Here is a 9,351-nt window from a genome sequence, read left to right as displayed (position 1 = left end):
ATTTCCAGCAAACAATTCGAATTCCATGATGCCTGCTGTGCTTACATTAAGGTCACAGGTGCACAATTTCAATACAAATCGTTCAAAGTGTTTTCCATAATGTTCAATGAATCATTCACATTATACTCTTTGTTCTATACCCTGATTAATACAAAAAACTTTTCTAAGTTAACTCTAGGTTCAATCCAAGTTCACTGATTCCCAATATTTTTAACAATTAATATTATCAACTTAACACTATACTATAATCTATAAGTTTAGTTAAATGACTTAGCTGTTAGTTATACTATTATCCTATTATGATTTAACATAATGCCTTATAACTCAGTTAAAACTTATTCTTAAACTACCAAACTTTACTATAATTCATATGAGTTTCATATGTCTAAACTTTAATTTTTATATAATCTAATGATTGACCTTTAATATTATGCTATATCCTATTAAGCTAATACCTCATCATTAATTCTTTTATAAATCGTATAGTAATTATTATATTTGAATAATGTAGCAAAAGGAAACAAAACAGCAAGCATAAATTTACGCAACTATGAGTGTATATGTATATATTTTATCCTAACAAGTCTACTCTAAAAATCAAATAGTAGCTGTCACACTCTTGAACAAGGAAATGCAGGGTTGCCAAGATGGCGGCCATGGGCTGAAGCAGACAGAGTTTCGGTAATTAACGAAGCAAAAGAAAACGTTCTGCCTGGCTAGGGGCAGGGCGACAAAACTATCATGGTAATTTAGTTTCTAATCTTAGCCCTAGGGGAAACAGCTTTCCAAAGCTGACTACACAGTCTACCAGGAAATAGAAGTTAAAACATATCTAGAAAGAAGTAAAACTTAGAAAGACAGAGAGAAATAATTCTGCTATGCACTTTCTATCAGGTGTATTGAGATTTACTTATAAGTTTTACTGCCATGTATGCACACTGGTCACTAATCACACGCCAATATTATAGGTATAACTGATATTCTATGTCAGAGGCGATCTTCCAGATGGGCCTTTACAGGCCTCAGCCATGTAGCTATAGATGTTGGCTCCCAACAAGCGAATGCCCATAAAGATTCTCTGAATGCATGGGTGTGTGCCAGTGGGTGAGTGAAAGTCCACCTAAGGGGAGACTCAGGTTCATGCACTGGGACTCTCCTCTGGAGATGACTGCAACCCCCTGCCACCCTGAGATTGGAGACCCGAGCATGAAGGATCATCTGCTGTTCTTGGGGGCTCTCTTGAGAGGAAGCAGTAGAGAACAGCCACCCTTCAGCACAGGCACTGGCCCAGGCCATCACCTGCAGCAGCAGACCTGGCACGAGAAGGCAGGTAGTGGAAATCTGGAATAAAAAGCCAATGGGTGCTATCTTCTCAGCCCTGGGACCAGGCAGAGACTTGCACTGCCCTGCCTAGCTCCACTCAACCTCCATCGTGGGGCCAAAGGCTATTACCTCATCAGACTTGGAGACAGATACGCCTACTCCAGGCTGGAACAGGCACAAGAACGTCAGATCTGAGTGGGAGACTTGACAGCAGCTGCAGCAGCAGCAAGTAGGGTGAGCCTGTATCAGATCCATCCTCTTGCCACAGTAGTCCATAGGGCATTTGACCCACTCTGAGAGCAAACCCTCTCAGTCTGCACTGAGAGCAGAGGGGAGGGGCTGGAGACCAGAGCCGCTCTCTAAGGCAGAGGCCTGAAAGGAACCTGGACTCACAGAAACTGCCAGACAGCAAGTTGTTTGTTTTTTGTTTTAGTTTTAGCTTCTATTCTTCACTTTTTCTGTTTTTGTTTACATTTTTTACTTGCTTTGTTTCTGTTATTTAAATTTTTAAAAATTCTCCATTTATGTATGGGTATTTTTGAAGGAGTATACACTAACAGAAGGGCTTTTGCTTGTTTGTTCGTATGATTGTATGTTTTTGTCTTTCTTGTTTTTTCTGTCTTTGTCTCTCTGTTTATTCATTAGTTGGTATGCTTGCCTGTTTTCCCTCTTCTTCTTCTCTCTCTTAACCTCCCTTTGGTCTTCCTCTTTCCTTTTTCCATTCTTTTCCCTTTTCATATCTCATTTTTCTTTTAGGGGACAAACCAACACTCCCACTGCATGGACAGATTGTAAGGCAGTGGGGAGTGGGTTCCAGGGGGCCCACACACCTGTTAGTGGGTACTGGGATCCACAGAGAGCTTCTGAATCACAACACCTCTCTCAATTGACTCTCTAAAATGCAAAAAGCGCAGTTCCCCACCCCTATTCCAGCTTCAGAATTCAACAAAACCAGAGAATCTACATAAGGAAGAACAGGAGATTGAGCAAACAGAAGTAAAAGCTATCCCCCATCATTGAACAATAGAATTAAAGAAGAGGTTAAAAAAAGAAAGGTTGGAGGAAAGCCTACACAAGTGAAGAAAAACCAAAGGAAGAATATGAGTCTCACACAGACCCCTGGGAGGTCAGCCACTGAGAATACAGACTCCAAAACTCAAACAATAAAAAGCCTCCACAAAGACTGGTCTCAAACCACAAACTCAGATATCAAGATATTAATAGAATAAATAGAAATGGAGAGAGACAAAAAGAAAGAATAAAGGAGTTGATAACTGAGATAACAGCAATAAAGAATACAGTAAGTGAAATAAACAGCAAATTGGTAAACATAGAAAGCAGAATTAACCAAGCAGAAGAAAGAATCTCAGAGCTTGAGGACCCAAATATGGATCTAACCCAAACTGTTAAAAACATAGAAAAGAAGCTTAAAAAGATAGGAAAAACAAACAAACAAAAAACTCCAAGAGATGAGCAATTATTTCAAGAGACCAAATCTAAGATTGATTGAAATCCCTGAGGCAGAAAGAGAGACAGAGACTACCCTGGAACAAACATTCCATGAAATTATCCAAGACTCATTTCATCAATGATGTGACTGTTCAAACATAAGAGACTCAGAGAACCCTTGCAGGACAAAAATGAGAAAATCAACTCCCAGACACATAGTAATTTACCTACACAAAGTAGGTATAAAAGAAAAAAATCCTAAAGGCAGCAAGAGAAAAAGGTCAGACTAATTAGAATAGCAGCAGACTTATCTACAGAAACACTTCAAGCTAGCTGGGCTCGGTGGCTCAGCCTGTAATCCCGTGCCTTGGGAGGCTGAGGATTGCCTGAGCCCGCGAGTTCGAAACCCGCCTGGGCAATTTGGTGAGAAACTTGGTGAGACTTCATCTCTACAATTAAAAAAATATATATATTAGCCAGGTGTGGTAGCATGCACCTGTAGTTCCAGTTACTTAGAAGGCTGAGGTGGAAGGATCGCCGGAGCCCCAGCAGGTCGAGGATGTAGTGGCCAGGAGCGGCCACTGCACTCTGGTCTGGATGACAGAGTGAGACTCCAACTCAAAAAAAAAAAAAAGAAACACTTCAAGCTAACAGAGCTTGGAGTCCAATCTTTAAAGTTCTCAAAGATAAATAATTTCAACCAATAATTACCTACCCAGCTAAGCTAAGTTTCATCAGTGATGGAGAATTAAAATCTTTCCCAGACATTCAATTCCTAAGAGTATATGCTGTCTCCAGACCAGCTCTACAAGAAACACTTAAGAAGTATTAAACACAGAAGAAAGGAAAAAAAAAGAACAACAATGCCCTTCACAAGAATACAGGAAAAAGATTGAAAACACACATGAATCAACCCAAAAATCAAAAGAAAGACAACAATCAAATAAACAGTAGCAGCAACAACAAACTCTATAAGAACTTCATGACAGGGATAAACTCATATCTCAATAACTAGTCTGAATGTGAAAGGACACTGAAAAGACATAGAATGGCAAATCGGATAAAATATCATGGGCTACAATATATTGTCTCCAAGAGACTCATCTCACCAGAAAGGACACTCACAGACTCAAAGTAAGAGGATAGGAAACAAAATTTCAGGCAAACAAAACAAAAAAAGAAAGCAGGAGTCATGATCTTAATATCAGACAAAATACCTTTTAAGCTATCAAAAAATTCAAAAAGATATGGAAAGTCATGACATCATGATAAAAGGTTCAATCCATCAACAAGAAATAAGCATCCTAAACTTATATGCACCCAACATAGGAGCACCAACTTTCATAAAACAGCTTCTAGGTAAACTAAAAAAAGATATTGACTCTAACACTATTATAGTAACAACACACTAACAAACCTAGATAGATCATCAAGGCAAAAAATCAACAAGGAGATCCAGAACCTCAACATGATGTTTGACCAAATGGACTTAATTGATACCTATAGAACACTCCATCCAACAACCATGGAATATACATTCTACTCATCACCACATGGAATGTACTTTAAGGTAGACCACATACTCGATCATAAATCAAGCAAAAACAAATTCCAAAGATTGAAATTCTGCCATGCACCTTCTCAGACCACGATGGAATAAAACTAAATGTCAACACCAACAAAGCTCCCCCCAAATCAACAAAGACATGGACACCAAACACCATGATGCTAAACAACTCCAGGGTAAACACAGAAATCAAAACAGAGATTACAATAAACCTGGAAACAAATGAAAATTAAGAAACATCTTACCAAAATCTCTGGGATGCCATGAAAATAGTACTAAGAGGGGAGTCCATATCTCTACGAACACACATGAAGAAAATGAAAAGATCACAAGTTAATAGCCTAATAAATAACCTAAGGAAGCTGGAAAAGCAAGACCACCAAAACCCTAACTTCAGCAGAATCTAGATCACCAAAATAAAAGCCCAGATTCAGGACATAGAAGACAAAAATATATACAAAAAAACAATGAAACCAAAAGCTGTTTTTTTGAAAGGATAAACAAGATTGATGAACCCCTAGCTAGACTGACCAAGAAGAAGAGAGAAAAAGGCCAAATAAACACAATCAGAAATCTAAAAGATGAAGTCACAACTGACCCCTAAGAAATACAAAAGATTACTAGAGATTACTCTGTACACCTGTATTGAAACAAATTTGAAAACTAAAGGAAATAGAAGACTTTCTAATATCACACAACCTTCCCAGGTTGAAACAAGACAAAATCACGACACTAAATAGACCAGTAGAAATCCAGGAAATCAATTATATCATTAGAAAACTACTTACCAAAAAAAAAAAGCCCTGCACTAGATGACCAGATGGCTTTCCAGCAGAATTTTTCAAAACATATAAGGAGGAAATGATACCAATCCTATTGAAAGTATTCCAGACAATCAAGAAAAATGGAACTTTCCCTAAATCATTTTATGAAGTTACCATCACATTGATACCAAAACCAGGTAAAGATCCAACAAAGAAAGAGAACTACAGGTCAATAGCCTTGATGAACATAGATGATGAAATTCTCAACAAGATTCTAGCAAACCGGATCCAACAACACATCTCAAAAATCATCCACCATGACCAAGTAAGCTTCATTCCCAGGATGCAGGGCTGGTTCAACATCCACAAGACCATAAGTGCAATTAAATATATACAGATGCAATGACAAAAACCACATGATTATATAACTGAACACGGAAAAAGCTTTTGATATGTTCTAGCCCCTTCTTGATAAAAACCCTCTAGCATCTAAGCATACTCGGAACATACCTCAATATACTAAGAGCCATCTATGAGAAACCCACAGCCAACATACTGCTAGACAGACAAATTGGAAACCGGAAGAAGACATGGATGCCCATTCTCACACCCCTTCTGTTTAATATAGTATTGGAAGGCCTAACTACAGCAATCAGACAAGAGAAGGAAATGAGTGGTATCTAAATAGGGAAAGAGGAAGTTAAGTTATTCCTCTTTGGAAATGACATGATTCTATACCTCAAAAACCCAAGAGAATCTGTCAAAAACCTCCTTGTACTGATAAAGGACACTGGTAAAGTCTCAGTGTATAAAATAAATATGTAAAAGACAGTCATATTCATATACACCAACAATAAACAAACAGAAACTCAAAAAAAAGCACAATCCCATATACAATAGCCACACAAAAAATGAAATGTTGGACCAGTCCTGCATCCTGGGGATGAAGCCTACTTGGTCATGGTGGATGATTTTTGAGATGTGTTTTTGGATCCATCTTGTTAGAATTTTGAGGATTTTTTCATGTATGTTTGTAAGGGATATCAGCCTGTAGTTCTCTTTTTTTGTTGGATCTTTACCCAGTTTGGGTAATGTAAGCTTCATAAAATGATTTGGGGAGAATTCCACCTTCCTCAAATGCCTGGAATACTTTCAATAGGATTGGTATCCGCTCCTCCTTGTATGTTTTGTAGAATTCTGCTGGAAAGCCATCCGGTCCAGGGTTTTATTTTGTAGGTAGTTTTTGTATGACAGAGTCAATTTCCTGGGTTGTTATTGGTCTATTTAGTGTCTCAATGTCTTCTGGTTTCAACTTAGGGAGGTTGTGTGATGTAAGAAAGTCCTCCATTTCATGGTTATCAAGTTTGTTTCCATATTGGTGTACATAGTAATCTCTGATAATCTTTTGAATTTCTTCAGGGTCAGTTATGATTTGATCTTTTGTATTTCTGATTGTGTTTATTTGTTTTTTTCTCTCTTTTTCTTGGTCATTCTGGCTAGGGGTCCATCAATCTTGTTAATTCAGAGAAGCAACTTTTTGTTTTGCTGATGTTTTCTATGATATTTTGTTCCATATTTGGGCTGTTATTTTGGTGATCTGGATTCTTCTGCTAGAGTTGGGGTTTTCATGGTCTTCTCTTTCCAACTCCCTTCAGGTGATTTGTTAGGCTCTCAACTTGTGATCTTTCCATTTTCTTGATGTGTGCTCAAAGAGATATAAATTCCCCTCTTAGGACAGATTTCATGGTATCCCAGAGATTTTGGTAAGATGTTTCTTCACTTTCATTTGTTTCCAGAAATCTTTTAATTTCTGCTTTGATTTCAGTGTTGACCCAGTAGTTGTTCAGCATCATGCTGTTTAGTGTCCATGTATTTGTGGGCTTTGGGGAAATTTTGTTGATGTTGATATTTATTTTTATTCCACTGTGGCCTGAGAATGTGCATGGCAAGATTTCAACCTTATGGAATTTGTTTATGCTTGATTTATAGCCAAGGATGTGGTCAATCTTGGAACATGTTCCATGTGGTGATGAGTAGAATGTATATTCTGTGGTTGTTGGGTGGAATAATCTGTAGGTATCTATTAAGTCCATTTGGTCGAGTGTCAAGTTTAGGTTCTGGATCTCCTTGATTTTTTGCCTCTATGATCTATCTAAGGCTGTTAGTGGGGTATTAAGTCCCCTGCTATAGTAGTGTTAGAGTCAATATCTTTTTTTAGTTTACTTAGTAGTTGCTTTATAAATACTGGTGGTCCTGTGTTGCATGCATATATGTTTAAGATGGATATTTCTTGTTGATGAATCAAACCTTTGATCATTATGTAGTGTCCTTTGCATCTTTTAAAATTTTTGATAGCTTAAAGGTTGTTTTGTCAAATATTACGATCGTGTCTCCTGCCTTCTTTTTGATCCATTTGCCTGAAAACTCATTTTCCATCCTGTAACCTTGAGTCTGTGTGCATCCCTTGAAGTGAGATGAGTCTCCTGGATGCAGAAATAATTGGGCCATGGTTTCTTATCCAGTTTGCCATTCTGTGTCTTTTTAGTTGTGCATTTAGTCTATTCACATTCAGGCTGATTATTGAAATGTGATTGTTTATCCATGTCATGAGGTTCTTATAAAGTTTTTTCTTTATTTGCTTGTTTTCTTTTGGCTTTGGAGTTGATGTATGTATGTGTTTTCAAGTTTCTTGTTGCGCTATATTCTCTGTTGATTCTGTGCTTTGCTGTTCTCTTGGGAAGTGTGTGTCATTCTCTTTTTTCTTTCTTCTGTGCTTAGTACCTTTTTAAGTCTCTCCTGTGGAGCTGGTCTGTAAACTGCACAATCTCTTAGGGATTGGATGTCAAGGAGGATTTTAATTCTCCATCACTGATGAAGCTGAGCTTGACTGGGTAGGAAATTCTTGGTTGAAATTGTTTATCTTTGAGGACATTGAATATAGGACTCCAGTCCCTTCTTGCTTGTAGTGTTTCTGCCTTTAGAATTTTTCTTTTGTGCCTACTTTGTATAGGTGAATTACTTTGTATCTAGGAGTTGGTCCTCTCATTTGATGTCTTGCAGGGGTTTTCTTTATCTCTTGTGCTTGACTAGTCACATTGCTGGTGAGATAGAGAAAGTTTTCTTGGATTACCTCCTGGAATACTTGCTCCAAGTTGTTCTCCATTTCCCTTTCTTCTTCTGGGATACCAATCAGGTGTAAGTTTGACCTCTTGATATAATCACACATCTCTTGTAGACTTTATTCTTTCTTTCTGAGTCTCCTTTCTAAGTTTTTTACTGATCAAGTTAATTCCATGTTCTGGTCTTCAAGTTTTGAGATTCTCTCTTCAGCTAGATTAATTCTGCTTTCCAAGCCTGTCATCTTGTTATTTATTTCACGGATGAAATTTTTTATTGCCAAAATCTCTGTCACAAGTTCTTTCAGTGTTGCATCTTGTCTTTCTTGAGTCTTATTCACTCTTTCCATTCATTCCCTAATCCCTGTCATATCCTGGGGCCAGTCGTTGGTGACTTCCATTGTTTGGGCACCAAGATCTGATTTTTCAGGAGTTTTGTCTTTGTTACACTTGAAATTGCCTGTGGTTTTCCTTTGACCTTTCCTCATTTGTGACAGTTCTCTTGTTTTTCTCTTTAGTTTTGTTATTCAGTGTCAGTGGGAGATGCTTTCCCTTCTAAGTTTGCTCAGTCCTCTATTCTTCCCTGTTCCAGGCTCCAGATTTGTTCTATTTTGAAATAGGATGGTGGATGGAAAGTTTTGCTGTCTCTTGTAGTTTTTGAAATTCAAATAAAGTAGGGGATATGGTGATAGGATTCAGAAACTACTTGCAAATTACAATGTTCACTTATTGTATATGTGTTCCCTGAGACCCACTTCCCACCACCACTCTATATGACAATGCAAAGCAGAAACCAAGCAAAAAACAACTGAATACACAGACACATAGACATACATACACACCTCAAAACAAATTGGAACAGCAATAAAGTGTAACAAAACAAACAACAACAATGAAAAATCAACAAAACTAAACACACACACACAGTCTAGCAGTGAATAGAGAAGAAAAACAGAAAGGCCAGCAAAAAAAAAGGAATTCATTCCAAACCCTCACAAATATATTGACACACACCTTAAAATATAAAAAATGAAAATAAAAAACCCAGAAGAACAAAAGGGCAAAAGCAAACCAACATCAACAACAAAATTGAAAGATGAACACTCATTCACTTACACACATAAACAGAAAG

Source organism: Carlito syrichta, unplaced genomic scaffold, assembly GCF_000164805.1.
Source record: "Carlito syrichta isolate Samal-C Ts95f unplaced genomic scaffold, Tarsius_syrichta-2.0.1 Scaffold306748, whole genome shotgun sequence".
Taxonomy (NCBI): Eukaryota; Metazoa; Chordata; class Mammalia; order Primates; family Tarsiidae; genus Carlito; species Carlito syrichta.
This window is presented reverse-complemented; position numbering follows the sequence as displayed.